We start from the raw sequence: 18,211 nt of genomic DNA on the forward strand, positions 1-18,211 counted from the left end.
GCTTGGATATCATGTATCTTGCCATGGTCCACACATAGCCTATCCTATCTTCTTTGTGGGTATATCTGGTCTGCCCCTGTTTCTCCCCAACATGTTCTTTTACTTGGTTCTGGCCAGGTCATCATGTGCCCTGCCACTCACCTAATCTTCCTCTTGTTCTCTCTTCTTTGGCCCAAGCCCCCATGTTTGGTTGAACCAGTCGTTGATGCCCTCCTGACACAGATGTGTAATGCCGTTCCTGCCTCCCTTCCTCACTTGCAGGAAGGTCTTTCAGCAATTTCACATTATGGTCAAAATCCTTATACTTAGAGTTTTGTCCAGTGGTGCACTTTCACACAGCAAAAACTGTGGATGAAAAACAAACAGAATAAATAGAAATTAGTTTGGCAGAAATAGGTTCCAGAGATGAAAATACTATTAGGGACACAACTCTTAACCACTAGAAGCTTTCATTCTAATGAGACAGAAAGTACGTGATAGTATACACTTAATAAATGCAAATAGAGGCGAAGTACAAGACAGTTTGGGAGTGAGGCCACTAAAAGTTGGCATCAGGAAAGATTCATGGAACAGGACATGAAAGAGAGGAATGGAAGAAAGGAATTGTGTGAGATGTAAGGACAGAGGGCCAGCTTCAGATTCAAGAAGGCTCAGAGTTCAAGTCCTGTTTTGGACCACACCAACAGCAGGCCCACAGTCAAGTCACCTAGAGTCTTAGTGCCTCAGACAGCTCTGAAAGGTCACAGAGACATTGAGATCAGTTATCACTTTTACCTGAGTAGGCCAAAAATGTAAGAGTGCTCGACAAGAATGACTATGCCTTGCCCTGGCCCAAGGTCCCATAGGTAGTATATGCCTGAGACTGGATTTGAACTCGGATCTACTGGCCTCATGCTCTAACCACTGGGAAACCTAGGTGTACAGATTCAGACACCCCAAAAGAATGTGGCCAAACATGGTTCACGAGGTTGCCCTGAGGATAGGGAAGAGTAGGAAGAGAGCTCATTCTCCAGTGCACTGGAGTTCTCCAAGCACTCATCCCCTTCTAAATTCACCACACATCCCAAGGAAAAACTCTTGTCCTAACAGAAGGAAAATCTCTCCAAATATCTTTATCAATGGCAGGTGCAAGGGATTTGGAACAGGACCCCTAAACTCACAGAGAATGTAAATTAACTTTCATGAAAACGGTAAGAAGAGCTTCACCCATCCCATTAGAAAATTTGCACTTTATCATTTTCATCTCTGACTTTTTATCTTCTTTGTTCTCTTTCTAATAACTGATCTGGTTCAATGGGGTTGTGGGAATTCTTCATTCTGTCCTGGTGACACCACAGGACTGATTTCATGAGCAGATTTCCTTCTGCAATACAATTAGCCCAAATAATCCTAATAAGTAAACATATATTCCATTATAATATGATCAGCTTCTTTCTTTTTTTTTTATAACGAAATACCTTCCCATTGTTCTATATCATAATGAATGTCATCATTTGCATGGTCTGTATCTTTACAAGTTTATTCCCTCCTAGATGGATAGATGAGAACCTCAGGAAAACCCTCTCAGCATTGAGCTTAATTAGCCTAGCCTGGGACCAAAAAGGGAGAGAGAAGTTAAGGGACTTGTTCAGGGCATACAAATTATAACAGCGGCATTATCTGAACTTAGATCTTCTTGACTCTGTGCGTTGGAGATAGAGCTACAGTTCAGCCTATGAGGTAGTAAAACTGATTTACAGGGACCTTTAAAGTATGAGGCTTTAGCTTCCACCTTCTCTGACCATAGCACATACACACACACACACACACACACACACACACACACACACACATATGCACTTGCACAAACATGTACACACATACATTTTGACATTATCTTCAAAGTTTAGTCAAATTACCTCCATTCACATAAATAAAATTCATTCATTCAACAAACATTGATCATCTGTGGTATGCTTCAGCATATAGTTGGGGATTTTTGTGGGGTAGTCATAGTTGTGAAATGGTTTCACGAAATACCTCATGTTTCAAAGAGGGATTCATGAATCATCAGGCTAGTGGCAGAGCCTGGGAAGCCTGCAGGTATAGGAACAACAGACAAATGATTAGCCCTCCCTCAGGCCCAAGAGCAACAAAACTCAGACCAGACCTCTGACCCCATGTGCAAGAAACTTGGGATGATGTCCCTGTTCCCCAAAAGCAGATCTCAATTTTGAAAGTCACAAGAGAGAAAGCTCCTGGGGCAAGAGGGAAGATGAAAACACAAACTCAGAAGAGGGAAACAGTGCCAAAATATCTTCATGTAAAACCTCAAAGAGAAATATGAATGCATCTCTGGCCCAAAAAACACTCCAAGAAGAGGTCAGAAGATTTTAAAAGTCAGATAAGAGATACAGGAGAAAAACTGGAAGAAGTAATGAAAGGTATAGAAGAGAATCATAAAAATAGAGTCATCATTTCGGTAAAGAAAACATAAAACATATAAAAGAGGTACAAAAATCACCTGAAAGACACAACTCCATAAAAAGTAGAATTGATCAAATGAAAAAAAAATACAGAAGCTAACTAAAGAAAATTATCTTTTTAAGAAAGAATTGAGGAAGTAAAAGCTAATTTAAAGACGCTGAAATAGCAAGAATAAATGAATCAAAAGAATGCAAAAATGCAATATGTAAATAAAATACTTCACTTGGAAAAAACTGACATTCAAAAGAGAAGCTGGAAAATAATTTCAGAATTGTTGAACTACCTGAAAGACTCGATTTAAAAAAAAGAACGTGGACAGCATCTTTTAAAGAAATTATTAAGGAGCACTCTATTGATATCTTAGAACCAGAGAGTAAAATAAGACAGTGAAAGAATCCATTGATCACACATTGAACTATTATTAAATGGAAATTCCTAGCAATATTATAGCCAAATTTCAGAACTCTCAAGTCAAGGAAAAAAATATTTTTTTTTCAGCCAGAAAGGAATAATTCAAATATTAATGAGTCACTGTAAGGTGGCAAGGATATGGTAGTCTCTACATTAAATGGTCAGAAGGCATGGAATATGACATTTTGGGAGATGAAGGAGTTTGGATTACAACCAAGCATCAACAACCCAGCAAAACTAAACATGGGGGAAATGGTCTATCAGCGAAAAGGAGCACATTGAAGCATTCCTGCTGAAAATTTTCCTGTTGAAAATACCATAGCTAAACAGAAATTCTATTTTCCAATGTAAAACAGAAGAGAAAAATTTAAAGATAAACAGGAAAATATCTCCATTAGGACAATTAGAAAGACTATACACAGTTAGAGGATGAGGGTAAAAACTGATCTTGAAGTGATAAAATGAAAAAAAGTTAGGGCCTGAGAAGGAGGACTGCACTGGGAGAAGGAAGAGAGAGGAAGAATGGGATAAATTAGACCACACTGAAAGATTTCAAAGACCTATGACAATGGAGGTCAAGAAGGGAGGTGGGTGGGCATTGCTTGAAACTTACTCTGATTTACACATAGAAATATAGAAATCTATATAGATTTATATCTGTATAGAAATCTATCTTATTGTATAAGAAAAGAAGAGGGAATGGCAGTACAAAATTACAAGTTACCCCAGACAATAAAGTAATATCAATATTAATATTGATAATCAATAAACATGTGCAGCAAATGGTGTAGCATTCATATTTTTAACAGAACTGAATGAGTTAGGGGAGGAAATTGACAATAAATCAATATTACTGAGGAACCTCAAATTGCCCTCTCTGAAATAGATTAATCCAACCACAAAATAACTAAGAAACAAATTAAGCAGATGATTAGAATTTTAGAAATGTCAGAAATGATAGAACTCTGGAAAAACTGAATGAGGATAAATAAGAATATGTTCTTCTTAGTGGTACATGGCACCTACATAAAAACTGCCTTTATATTACTGCATAAAAACATCACACTCAAATATAGTAAAGCAGGAATATTAAATGCATTCTTTTCAGATTATGATATAATAAAAATTACACTTAGGAAAGGGTCATGGAAAGAGAGATTAAAGTTGATTAAGAATGAAATAATGGAATTCTGAAGAATGAGCAGGCAAAAAAAAATCATAGAAACAAACATTAATCTCATCAAATAGAGTGAGAACAATGATACAACATTCCAAAATGAATGGGATCCAGCCAAAGCTCAACTGAGGCGAAATTTTATATCTCTATAGGGTTACATCAATGTTGTGGCTTGCTCCACCTTGGGGCCCACAGCGGCGACCTCCCTCCTGGAGGAGAGCTGAGAATAAGGAGTCAATCCACTACTGCCTTATGCCTCCAGCTCAATTTTATTACTGCTTAGCTATTACATATATACTGTTAGGTCTTCTGGGGTAGAACAAAGGATAATGAGGGAATTGGGGGCGGGGGTGCACAAGCAGGGTAAGTTCAGCATCTTGCATTACAGGATAAGGGGGTATGTTAGGGAGGAGGTGATAAAACACAGCTGTGTCTAGTGCCCTTGGTCTGTGGGGCATAATGTCCAGCTCCCAAGGACTCTGGCGCACCTTATCTCTAGGGGCAGCAAGCCAGCTCCTGAGATTGTCCAGGTGGCGGTTTACTTGGAAATGCTTTGTGTCATGGCTGTTAGAACAGCCTATGTACCCACACATCAATAACATGGAGAAAGAGCAAATTAGTGAATTGGGTATGCAACTAAGAAAAAGTTATAAAATAATGAAATTAATAATCCCTCATTAAATAACAAATTAAACATCCTGAAAATCAAAGAGAATTAAAATACCAAAAGTTAAGAAAACCATTGAACTAAAAAATCAAACTAATATCTGCTCTTTTGGGGAAAAATTTAAAAGAAAAACCTCTGGTTAATTTGATTTGAAAAAAGAATGAAAAAAATTAAATGACCAGTGTCAAGAATGAAAATGGTGAATTCATCAGTCATGAACAGGAAGTGAAAGTGTATGCCAATAAACCAGACAATCTAAATGAAATGGATGAATATTTACAAAATATAAAAACCCAGATTAACAGAAGTGGAAATAGAATACTTTGTTCCACTTAGAAAACAAAATTGAACTAGACATCAGTGAACCCCCTAAGAGAAATCCCCAGGGCAGGATGAATTCACAAGTGAATTCTACCAGATATTTAAAAAACAATTAATTCCAATACTATACAAACTATTTGGGAAAACAGGGGGAAAAAGAATTCTGCCAAGTTCCTTTTATGACACAAATATGGTGCTGTGACCGTAACTGGGAAGAGTCAAAAAAGAGAAAGAAAACTATAGACCAATTTCCCTAATGGTCATAAATGCACAAATATTAAATAAAATACTAACAATGAAATCACAACAACATAAACTACCAGGAAAGCAGTGACCAATCTTTTCCCAAATCGCATCAATTTGGGATCTCCAAAAACTTTCAGACTCCCATATCTAGCTCTGAATAAAACAGCAGTGTGACAAAGCATAAAGATTCAGACAATTCCCCTCTCTTTAGAGTTTTAACTGAAATATGAAAGGTATTCATAGCAATCATTATCTCAGATTAAGCAAAAGATGCTTAAAGTTACCACAGACAATAATGTAATATCAGTATTAAACACCTATGCACCAAATGACCAAGCATTCATCTTCTTAAAGGAAAAAAATAGATGAGTTACAGAAGGAAAGAGTCAAACTATAATAATTGGTGAACCCAACTTCACCTTCTCAGAATTAGGCAAAATATATGCATAAAATAAATAAGAGAGTCAAGGAGATGAAAAGAATATTTCAACTGTTAGATATAATAGATTTCTGGAGAAATCTGAATGGAGAAGGAAAATAATAACTTTTTTTAAAAAAAATCTGAACATGGCACTTTCACAAAAATGAACATCAATTAGGGAACAAAAACCTGATAACGAAATGTAGAAAAACAGGAAAATGAAATGCAGAAAATTACTGAACTTTTTTACTACAAAATGTAATATGAATTACCAAGTTGTAAAAGCAGCAATTAAAAATTAATTAGAAACTAAATAATCTAATCCTAACGAATGAATGGATCAAAAATAATTCAGAGAATGTAGCAATAATTTCATTAAAGTTACAAAAATGAGACAAGATACCAAAATTGTTTGGATTCAACCAAAGCAATGCTTGGGGGGGGGGATTTCTATTTCTAAATGGTTATATCAATAAAACAGAGAAAGAGAAGATCAAGAAATTGGGCATGAAATTTTTAAAATAAAAAAAAACAAATGGGAAAATATTCAATTAAATATCAAGATGGAAATCTTGAAATCAAGAATGAGAATAGGAAAATCATAAAAAGTAGGTGTTGGTTTTACTTTAATATTAAGAAAATAGATAAACCATTGGTTAATTTGATTAAAAAAGAAGAAAACCAAATTGCTAGTCCTAAAAATGAAAGGGTAAATTTATTTGAAGATGAAATTAAAGCAATGTTATTTTGCTCAAGCAGAAGACTGTAAAACTGACTACCTATTTGAAATGAATTAATACTTACAAATATAATCTAAATTGTCATGTTAATAGAAGTCAACATAAAAACTTCAAATAACTCTTAAAAAAAGAAATTGAATAAGGTATAAATTAGTTCCCATTGAAAACGTCCCCAGACCAGGGAATTGAAAGTGAATTCTCCCAAACATTTAAAAAAAACATTTAAACTCAATACCATATAAACTATTTGAAAAAACAGGTTAGAAAAGAGTCTTATCAACTTCCTCTTACGTAGAGGGCCAGCCCCAGGGAGTGATATTCACATATCCTTGGTGATGTTCTTCATCAAAGGTATGTATGGATTATTGCTCTTTGTATGGATCTGTTGACTGACCAGTGAATCCTGACCTAGGATAATCTGTGGTTCCAGGATGGTTGTTAAAGGTTTCTTTTATGCATTTTTCTAAGAACAAATGTTGTAAATTTACCCAGGAACTTGTAAAACTGGGTCTCTCTTTTAACTGGCCATTCCTGAGATAAGTTTCTGGTATAAAAAGTCTGAGTTTCCAAAAATAAAGTTGGTGGATTTTCACTTTGCAACCTTTTGTGTTTGGATATGTTTGTCTACCCGACCTGGCTCTAGGAAACTCATGTCCAGACCCACCCCAGAGCTATTGCGGGCGATAGCTGATGCCCAAACAGCGACTGACTGATGGACAGACAGTTGGACCTGGAGGGGAATCAATTTTGAAAGGAAAGATAAAGTCTGGACACTTGAAGGTCAAAAGAGCACTCATAAAGGAACAGCAGGCAACTAAGGTAAATAATTTTTTCAGCAGGTCTAAAACAGAGGATTAAAATGAGACAGGGACAGTCTAAGGATAGAGGACAATATTTGGAAGTGCTAAAGCAGATAGTTAAAGAAAGAGGCTTGTTAATAACAACAAAACAATTGGAAGAATTTACTGAATGTGTACAAAAATGTTGTCCTTGGTTTCCAGAAGAAGGAGTATTAAGTATTGAAAAATGGGAAACTGTGGAGACACAGATGAGTGAACATTTTAAACAAGAAGGTCAGGAGGCATTTCCTATAGGAGTCGTTTCATTGTGGAATATTTTAAAAATCTGCCTGACTCCACCTGGAGATGTTCCTTTGGCTCAGAGTATATTAAAAGTTGATGTAGATGTTCAAACTATTAAGCAGGAAGAGAAGAGTTAAAAAGAGTGGTGGCTTTTACCTCCAAAGCCACCTTCAGACTCATGCCTGTATGGGGTGGATGGAGGGGTATAGAGGCCAAGGCAGCAGGGCCATACCTTCCCAAGAGAATCCTCCTCCCAGCTCCAGCTTTAGGAACTTGTACTGCAGAGTCTCCCGGATGCCGGGCCCCACCCCCTCAGGTTGCTGCAGTGGCTGCTGCTCCTAGGCTTATGGAGGTTTTGGCTCCCCAGCCAGTATCACCTCCTTCTAACTCTTATAACCCACGTTCTGCTCCTTTATGGTCTAAAGAAGAAAATGTTACCAAAGATGAGGGCCATATGAATATTGTTCAAATAGCGCTCGAAAAGCAATAGATAAGGGAGAGAAGATTCCATGGGACATGAGAGAGTCATTGTTCTCTTTTCCTGTGCTTGAGAAATCTGATCCAAGGATTCCAGGGATTGTTTGAATACAATAATTTAAATTTTAAAACATTTAGAGAATTAAAATCAGCAACAAGCATTTATAACACCAGTCCATATGTTATGAATATAATAGAAATATTAGGTGGACAAATATTAGCCCCAGAATATTGGACCATGATAGCAAAAACTGCTCTTACACCAGGAGATTACTTAATATGGAAAATTGAAGTTTTTGAGAATTATATTAGTCAGGCTGAAAGAAATGAAGCAGCAGGGTTAAGACTAACATTTGAAATGCTCTCTAGCACTGGTCCATGGGCAGGAGTAAATAACCATATTGGGTACAGTTTACAGGCCCACGAACAGGCATGCCTAAAACTGCCTGAAAAAGAAGGAGGCAGCAATGGGAGTGAGAGATCAGACAGCTTGTTTGCTCATAGCTAGCTTCTTATCTAGATCTTGAAGTAAACTGAGAGAGGGCAATTAAGAAAAAGCATTAGATAAGAGAGAGAGAATTATTTCATGAAGACTTGATAAAATAAAATAAAATGTTAAATTTTTAAAAATCCTATTTAATTTCAAAAAGACAAGATAATCAGGTTCATTTTAAAATACGTAATTTGGTTATTACAAAAAATAATGGGATGATTGAGGATTTAAAAAAAATAAAAAGAGAGACTCCCCTTTCCAGAAAAGATTTAGGGCTGTTGAAGTTATTTGGGTTACTCTAAGTTGATAGGGGACAGGAAATATTCCAATTAGGCTTAGGGATTTTTGAGTGACTGTTTGCCTAGTTCTAAAAAGTTATAGGTATTTGTAGTTAAAATCAAGAAGTGTTAGATATCAAAACCTTTGAATGGAAAAATGTATTGTGAAAAATGGAAGGTTCTTGGCATTTTTCTCTGGTTTCTCGGAAAATTTGTCACCTTCAGTGGTGTTAGGTTGTTGTTTTTTGTCTTTGTATAATGTTTAAAGGGACCCTCTAGTGTGAGAGCAGAGTGGGGTTTGCTGGATTTTGGGGGCCTCTCTTGTTCTAAATGCTCTGACTCCGTTTGTGTCTATTTGTGTTGGCTTTAAAATACAGGCAGAGAGAAACTCTCAGCTATCTCTCAGGCCTGCTGTTCTCTGTATTCTGATTGGCCAATCCTCTTTCCATTCCCTATTTTCAAAATTAGATCTTCTTTTTTTCCAAAACTCATGATTGGCGCCAAAACAGATTTTCCAGAGAATCATGTTTTTTGGAGGAGATGGGGTTCTATTATTTTATCTTATTTTCTAGCGTCTCTTTTCTGGTCTGATACTGATTTGGCAAATTACTGGTCTTAATTACCATGATATATATATATATATATATATATATATATATATAAAAAAATTGGGGGATGAGCAAGGAATGATAAACAGTAAAGGTAAATAATTGGAGCATACTACCTTGATATCTCAAAATGTGAAGAATCTCCAATTCCCAGAACATTATTTTGTCAGTGAGGATAGAAAGCTCTTTTAAGTTAAGAATACTGAGAAGTTAGAATAGCACTGATACAGATAGGAAGGATTTGCAAACTTTCATATTTTGAAAAGGAAAATAATTTAAGGTGATTTTGAATATGTTTGGAATTTATACGATTATTAAGAGAGCTTTAAAGAAAATCATGTAAACATAAAAAGGAATTTTAGCAATATTTGGTCTCAAGAAATTTTTATGTAGTACAGAATTTTATGGAGTAAAGGGAATATACATTAAACTGATATGCAGTATGTATAATCAGTAAACTTTGTATAAGAACAGATTCAGGCAATTTTTTTGAAATTTTGATGTTGTGTCACAACAACAAACAATGGATGAATTGAAGTATCATCCATCATCTTTGTAAAGATATGTTATAAGAAAACTAGAGAATACCTTGTCAACAAGGTTGTATTTCTCAAGGTCTTTTGGCTCAGAGATTGTGAAAAGCTGTGCTCTTCCACCTACTGTTTCTTAAAGGGGATATTTATATGTAAGATCAAAGTAACTTATTTAATATCTGTTATTTAAGAGGTAATTATATATGTATCCTGTAACCCAGGCATTGGTAAAAGTTTTACATTGAATTTTTTGAAATTTCATATATATATATACATATATATATATATATATATAAAATCATATTCATAGAGAATATTATTTTTTTGGAAAATAGGACTATATTTGAACAAGAGTAAAATAAGCTTATAAAACAAAGATGTGAAAGAAATTTACATGTAACAGATTTTTAGTTATAAGGTTAACTTTAAGAGAATGAGATGTTAGTATGGAAACATGTTTCATGTAAGTTTAAAATATAATGTTCAATTTTAAAAAAACAAAATGGTAACATTAGAAGAAGGTTGTATAAGAAATTGGGAATTTATAGCTTAACTGCGATTATTTCCAATAATGCTGAATAAATGTGAGAGGCTTTGAAAAATGATTGGGAAATTGAAAATTATGTAACCCATAGTTAAGCAATTTACTGATGAGCAAGATGTTGAAAATTTATATGATCTAGTTTTATCAATACAAGCTATTTTACTGTAATGATGTCAAAGCCTGGAGTTAATGATTGATGACTCTATAGAGATAATGAGGGAAAATATCCAAAGTTATGACACTCTAGGTTACCTGAAGTTTTTGAACAATGTGATGGACCTTATTCTAGACCTGTAGGTCCAAGTATAAATGCAATTTTAAAAAAATATATTTTTTTAATCAAAACAAAAGAATCAATTATATGCCTAGTTAATGATATCAATAGAACAGCTACAAACCCTTAACATTTTTTTACAGATAGTAAGTATAGTTGTCATGTGGTCAGATACATAGAAACAGCTTTTAATTAACATGGCAGTGATGAAAAATTATATCGTCTTTAAAGAGTTACAAGAAGTTATATGAGATAGATATAATCCTTTTTTGAAAATATATACATTCCCACACTGAATTGCCTGGGTCAATATAAGAAGGCAATCATGGGGCTGATCAATTAACCCTTCTACTTCTTATAAGCTTAGTAGAAGAGCAAGCTAGACAGTGTGACAAAAAATTTCACTAGAATGCTTCTTTATTAAGGAAAGAATTTAAATCACCAGAGAGCTAGCAAAGAATATAGTAATATCCTGTCAACAATGAATTCCATATTTACCTACCCCTACAAATTATTCTAAGAATCCTAGAGGCCAAGTTCCTGATGAATTGTGGCAGATGGATGTGATTCATTTATACATCTTTTGGAAAAATGAAATTCATTCATGTTATTGTAGATACATTTGGTTCATGTGCGATGGCAACAGCACAAAGTTCAGAGGTCACACAAGGTGTGATTGATCATTTATTCGATTGTTTTGCTATTGCAGGGATACCAAAATCCAAACAAACAGATAATGGTCCTGCATATACTTCTATGGCATTTAAACAGCTCTGCCTATATTACAATATAAAATATATAACAGGTATTCCCTATAACCCCACTGGTCTAGATTTAGTAGGAAAAATACAAAGATCTTAAGAGATTCCTGGAAGTGTAAAAGAAGGAGGAAATATATAGGGACAAAGGGGAAACAATGAAGAAGAGTAAATCTCGCCTTTTTTAGCATGAATTTTTTAACATGGAATGAAAAACAATTAACACCGGCAGAAAAAATTTTTTAAGGATATGTGTAACATGAAGAGAAGGGCATGGTTACATGGAAGGATCCTAAGACATCAACAATGAAAATGACTGGATTCATTAATAACCTGGGATCAAGGGTATGCTTCTGTTTTGTCCACAGATGGAGAAACTATCTGGATACCAGAAAGAAACATCAGACCATGCAGAGCAGATGAATCAAGTAATACAGAAAATGAATAATTTACACTTAAGAAATTGAAAAGGAAAAGAGAAAAGGAGAGGAGAATACATCATGGACTTATGGGACAATTTATGACTCATGAACAATTTGGGAACTGTAAAAAAGGAATTGAATATTGAACCTAAGTTCGAAACCCTCCATGGGTCACTGCTCTACAATGGGGAGAGAGTATGGCTGCAATTGTATTAATTGGGGAAGATGCAGATTATTTGGGATACAACAAAGTTCCTACGGGAGATATCAAAAGAAGAGATGCTGAGAAGAAAATTTAGGCATAATTTCTCTTGTTTAAATACTGTGACACCTATATGTTTTTGTAAAATGTGTATGGTTGAACCATCTTTTAAATTAAGTAAAACTAAACATTCAACTCATCCAAATATTTATAACATGGGAGCATTTAGGACCTTAGAAATATCAGGAATTCCATTTGAAGAAAATATTGAAGGAAGGAAGATATTTCCTACAGAATTTCCTTGTTTAAATTTACATGATTGGGATAACAAAAATGAATGTTTTTCACCCTGGGTTGCCTATAATACCCCAAATAGAAGAATTTATGATCATTCTCTTTTGCTACAGGTGGGTAATTCTCCTGATAGAGTTGTTCCACGGGTTACTCCAGGCTATATTAAACCAATTATATACCCAGAAATAGGGTTAGCTAATTCAGAGATATGGAAGGCTATGGCAGCTATAGATGAAATAAAGTATATCCAATGGAACAAGATATTGGACAAAATATATTATGCAGAAAAGAAATTGTCTGTGACTGCATGTACAGGACCAGATATTGCCTTCATGATAAGATCTTTCAAAGATGTCAATATTATCAGACAAAAAAGGTGGATATAATGTTAAATGTTACAATTGCACTATTCGAGCATGTATAAATAAGGAAGTGGAGGATGATGATGTTGTTTTCATAAGACAATCAAAATTTGCTAAAATACGCACCAAGGTAGAAGGCTGGTATATGTCTCCTGCTGATGAGTTCTTAGAAAAAAACATTGAAGAGAATTAGGCAGAAGAAATGTGTTAGCTGCATTGTGTATCGTAGCAGCCATTATAGCAGCTACTTCAGTGATTATTTCCGTACACATAGGGAATAAAGAAAAAATTGGAAGCTAAATATATTCAAGAATTATCAGAAAATGCTCAGGAGAGAATTAATGAAGATCTTTATCATTTGATTAATACATTACAAACCTGTGTAATGAACACAAGGGGCAATTGCAATGTGATTATAGATTTTCTGCTATTTGTGTTACTCCTTTAAAATATAACACTTCACTTAGTCCATGGGATAATATAATGGTTATTTGAATGGAATATGGTATAATGATTCTATAACTATGGATATGAATCAATTGCATGAAATTGTTAGTGATATTGCATTGGCACCTAAAATAGAAATGGACTCAGGCATTAATAATTTGTTTAACTTTGTTAGTAGGCTTCAACATTTTAATTTTATGAACCTATTAGTCAGCATGCTTCCTGGTATCTTTGCATTATTATTGATATTGTGTATAATACCCATTTGTATTAAATGCCTTTTGTCACTGGGACAAAACATAGATGTTCTGACACCGCCTAAAGCTTCAGCATGCCTAAGAAGGGGGAATCTGTAGAGGGTCAGCTCCAGGGAGTGATATTCACATATCCTTGGTGATCTTCTTCATCAAAGGTATGTATGGATTATTGCTCATTGTATGGATCTATTGACTCACCAGTGAACCCTCACCTAGGATAATCTATGGCTCCAGGATGGTTGTAAAAGGTTTTTTTTAATGCATTTTTCTAAGAACAAATATTGTAAATTTACCCAGGAACTTGTAAAACTGGGTCTCTCTTTTAACTGGTCATTCCTGAGATAAGTTTCTGGTATAAAAAGTCTGAGTTTCCAAAAATAAAGTTGGTAGATTTTTGCTTCCCAACCTTTTGTGTTTGGATATGTTTGTTTACCCGACCTGACTCCCAGGAATTCATATCCAGACTCACACCAGAGCTATTGTGGGTGATACTCTTATGGCACAAATATGACTCTGATACATAAAGAAAATATGGGAACAGATTAATACATTGTTAGTGGAGGTATGAAATGACACATCCATTTTGAAAATAATTGGAATTATGCACAGAAAGTAACAAATACTTTCTAAGCTTTTAAAACAATGATTCCATTATACCCTAAGTAAGTCAATAATAAGAAAAAAAGTCTGCATATACACCAAAATATTTATAAAAGCACTTTGGGGTACAACTATGAATTAGAAACAAATTAGAAAATTAGATGATCAACCACTGTACAATTACAAAATAAAAAAATGGAACACATGTCATGGAATACTACTACCATGCTGTAAGAAATGATGTTTTTGGACTCCACCCCATTGGCTTTAATGGAATATTAGTTGCTGAACTCCATGGTTGACCTGTGGGGCATTGTCAGCCTGAAATCATTTTCCATCATGAGTTGAACTCTGGAGGCTCCTGCGTGCCCAATTGCAGACACCCCTTCCCCCAGCTCAGGCAGTCCTGTGGCAGAGGTGGTGGTACTGGCAATCCCTGGAACTGGAGGAGTAGGAGGAAGGAACTCCAGCCCACCACAAACAGTGTCAGCTCACAGAGACTTCTTTTGGCTGTGATTCTTTGAGGCAGGATCTTCTAAAAACCACTTTTGCACCTTTGGATCGAGAGAAGATATTGTTATAGGTATATAGGCATATAATCAATTACTATTACAAACATTTAGGATTGTTTTCTGCATTGTGTGCTGTCCCCAGAAATGAAGACTGTCTTGGGCTATATAAAAGTAATGGAACAAAGGTGATTAGGATCTTTCTATATGTTGCAATTCAGTTTATGTCCTTTGACAATTATAAATATTTAATTACCACAAAACTTGAGATTTTTGGACATAGACAATGGCATTACTGTAGTAACCTGTACTTACACATTTGATATGGTTAGAATTCAACTAAACAGGTTCTGGGTTCTGCAGAGTTAGTTATGGGGAGAAAACACCTACATAGGAACTGTTCATACATTCAAAACAATTGATACAAAGGAACGGTGGTTTTTGTGTATTTCATGGAAGACTGATGGTTACTCTTGTAGGAATGGTTCCCTTTGCAGAGATTTCATTTTTTACTTTTGTTACCTTAAAGAGTATTGATCTCCCATGCACCTACCTTGCTTGTAAGACTTTCATCACAACACCCTAATGTCTTAGTTCTGAAAATATATATAAACTTAAATCCTAGCATGGGACTACTTAAACGTTTTTTTTTGTTTTTTGTTTTTTTTTTGTCAACCAAAAATTAGAAATGCTTTCTTCCTGTCATTTTTTTTCAAATAATTTATTTTCTGATATGAAATACATACTTAGGCTAAATATGGATGTTTCATTAAGTTAATCAATTTCATTAAAATGTTTAAAGGTCTGAGAATTTGATAAGATTCATTGATGCCAATTACAGGTTTTCTGAGATTTACTCTTAGCTTTATCATGTTCCTCTGAGTTTTTCATTTGTATTAATCATGACAAAAATAAAATTCCAGTTTTATGTCAGACTTAATGAATAACTATGCTTGATTTTAAAATGAACTGGGTTCATTTTGTTTTGTGATTCAGATTTAATAATTTGTGATTATTATAGCAAGAATGTATATTGACAGTTTTTCTTACCTTGTTGGGCAAGCTTGTAGGTGTTATAATAATGTGGAATATTTTACATAAATTTTTATAAAATACAACCTATTCCTAAAAGGTAGTTCGAAGGTATGTGAGTAAACCTACTGATCCAGGCTGGACATATTTTATTTGTAGAAGTGGGTTACTTTATGACTTCTGGTACATAAAATCTATAGAGGTAGACTATCAGCATCTTCATTATTAACAATGTAGGAATCAAAGGGTATTCACTGTGCTTATATACATATAATAGAATGATATATACATAAATATATTACTGTATCAAAATGTTCTGTGAAAGAGACTACTGTTGTGTAAATTTACTTAATGGAGATATTAACTATAATTTCTAGTGCTCTCCTACTATTTACAAGCAAGCAAGTGAAAATGCCAGTGTTCATTCTTTGTGGCCACTTATTTTAGCGTCATTTTTATTTATTGTCGTAAATATTATTTCTTTTTTCTGCAAAGCAGTGGAGTTAAGTGGCTTACCCAAGGCCACACAGCTAGGTAATTATTAAGTATCTGAGACTGGATTTGAACTCAAGTCCTCCTGACTCCAGGGCTGGTGCTCTATCCTCTGTGCCACCTAGCTTCCCCTCCATAAATATAATTTTAGAGAACACGATATGAAGAATCATTGTCATGTGGTGAGTCAGAATATTAGTGGAAATCATTGTTTGCCTTCATGTTTGTGTTGGGCCAGGTTTTGACCTTTGTAAATTAATGTCTTTTGGGGATAAAATTGGATGAATTGCATTGATTTTGTTTTGACTTCTCATCAGATAAATATTTATTTGAATCACAAACCTACCTTTTGATATAACTGCATGTGTTCTGGAGCTGTGTAGGTTCCCCCTTCTGGGTTAGGCCATAACCTAATATTGTCAAGCAATCTTGAGCTAATTTAAATGGCTAAAACAATATCATCTATGATCCCCTAAAAGGAAACCACAAATGTTTTACTGAAGAATAATTCTGTGTTGATTATCTAATACATTTAAAAATTTAACAATAATTAAATGTTAGTTAAAAAAAGAAAGAAAGAATGGGAATGAAAAATGTAGAGAAGAAAGGAAAGATCTTTATGAATTTATGCAAAATGAATTAAGTAAAGCCAAGAAACCTGTATATGCACATGGTAATGTCAGCAATTTAAAAAGAAAGAATGGCATACCAAAAAATTAAAAGTTCTTGTAACAAAATGTGAAAGTAAAGGTGGGCCTGAACAGTAAACAAGAGAAGATTGCATCATTCTACTTTGTCCAGGAGTTGGAGGTCCACAGGCTTTACACATGTAATACCCTTTCCTAAATGCATCTATCAATTATGCTCCGTTTTCTTTTGCTCCCTAAAATGGCAAACTGAAAGAGCAGGGAAGAAATTACTATTCATATCTAAGGATAGGGGAAGACCAAAATGTTACTAAACAAGTATAAGTGAGAATCACAGAAAATAAAATGGATAATTCTACTTCTACAAAGTTAAATATTTTTGTATAAAGAGATCAAAAGCAGTTAAAATAAGAAGGCTAACAGTTAAGTGCGGAAAAACATCTCTGCACTAAATTTCTCTAAGGTTGTTGCCCATGTGAAATTTAAAAGTACTCCATTTCCAAGATTAAGGGTCTTTCTCCAATAGGTCAATGGAACAGGAAGTTTTCAAAGGAAGAAATGTAAGCTATCTATAGGCCAATAACAAAATGCTTCAAATTCCTCAAAGTGAGAGAAGTATTCATTAAAATGACTATGATCTTTCAATTTGTAAATAACAGAGATCCACAAGTTCAGGGACAGTCCCCTCTTTCTGATTCAAAATAAGGTACATGGAAACCCCTTTAAACAAGAGATGCTGTGGGGAAGGGGAGAGGAAGATTTCCTAGACTGTCTCTTTCTTTCAAGTCCTAAGACCAGACCAAGGATGGAGGAATGGAGGATGGAAAAATTCCTGTGAGAAGAGGAGGGAGGGAGTGTCCCCAAAGACTGGTCTCTGTTGGTCGCCACTCACCCTACCCCAAATCCTGACCCCCTAAATCCCCAAACCTCCAATCAAAGACTTGGACAAACAGGAAATCTGTGGCAGGAGCAAACCTGGAGCATCAGTCACACCCAGGTTCACCCTGAAAACACACATACACACACATGCACTCATGATTGGACCTGTTTACATAACACATGCAAAAACACCCCTCCATACATCCTAAACACTAAGAGAAATCAATTGGGGAGAGGGGGGTGGTATCCATGAAAAGCTTGGGGTGTGGTGGGCCGGAGAAAGGGAAGATAAAGAAAAGAAAGGGAGGGGCTGAGATTGACCAGAGGAACGGGCATTCAGCTCTCTCACAGTTCCTTAGGCTCTTTCAGGACTCTCAGAGATAATTTGGAAGATGGAGGGAAAAGAGGGTAAAGAAGAGAAGATCTGGAGGGGGAGGGCAAGGCAATGATTGAGGGGCCCCAAACCTCCAGTTGCACCCCATTCACGCACATCCTTTGGATGTAGATCAGGAAGACCAGAGACTGCACTGGATGGAGTGAGAGACCTTGGTGTTTATAAGCTAAGCTCTTTA

At 35.1% G+C, this 18,211-nt stretch overlaps 1 pseudogene; it reads left to right on the forward strand.

Annotated features, from left to right (window-relative positions):
- Positions 1 to 7,709: 7,709 nt before the first annotated feature.
- Positions 7,710 to 15,275, forward strand: LOC141498745 (solute carrier family 25 member 16 pseudogene; annotated as a pseudogene).
- The last annotated feature ends 2,936 nt before the right edge of the window (positions 15,276 to 18,211 follow it).

The sequence above is a fragment of the Macrotis lagotis genome, chromosome X (assembly GCF_037893015.1).
Source record: "Macrotis lagotis isolate mMagLag1 chromosome X, bilby.v1.9.chrom.fasta, whole genome shotgun sequence".
Taxonomy (NCBI): domain Eukaryota; kingdom Metazoa; phylum Chordata; class Mammalia; order Peramelemorphia; family Peramelidae; genus Macrotis; species Macrotis lagotis.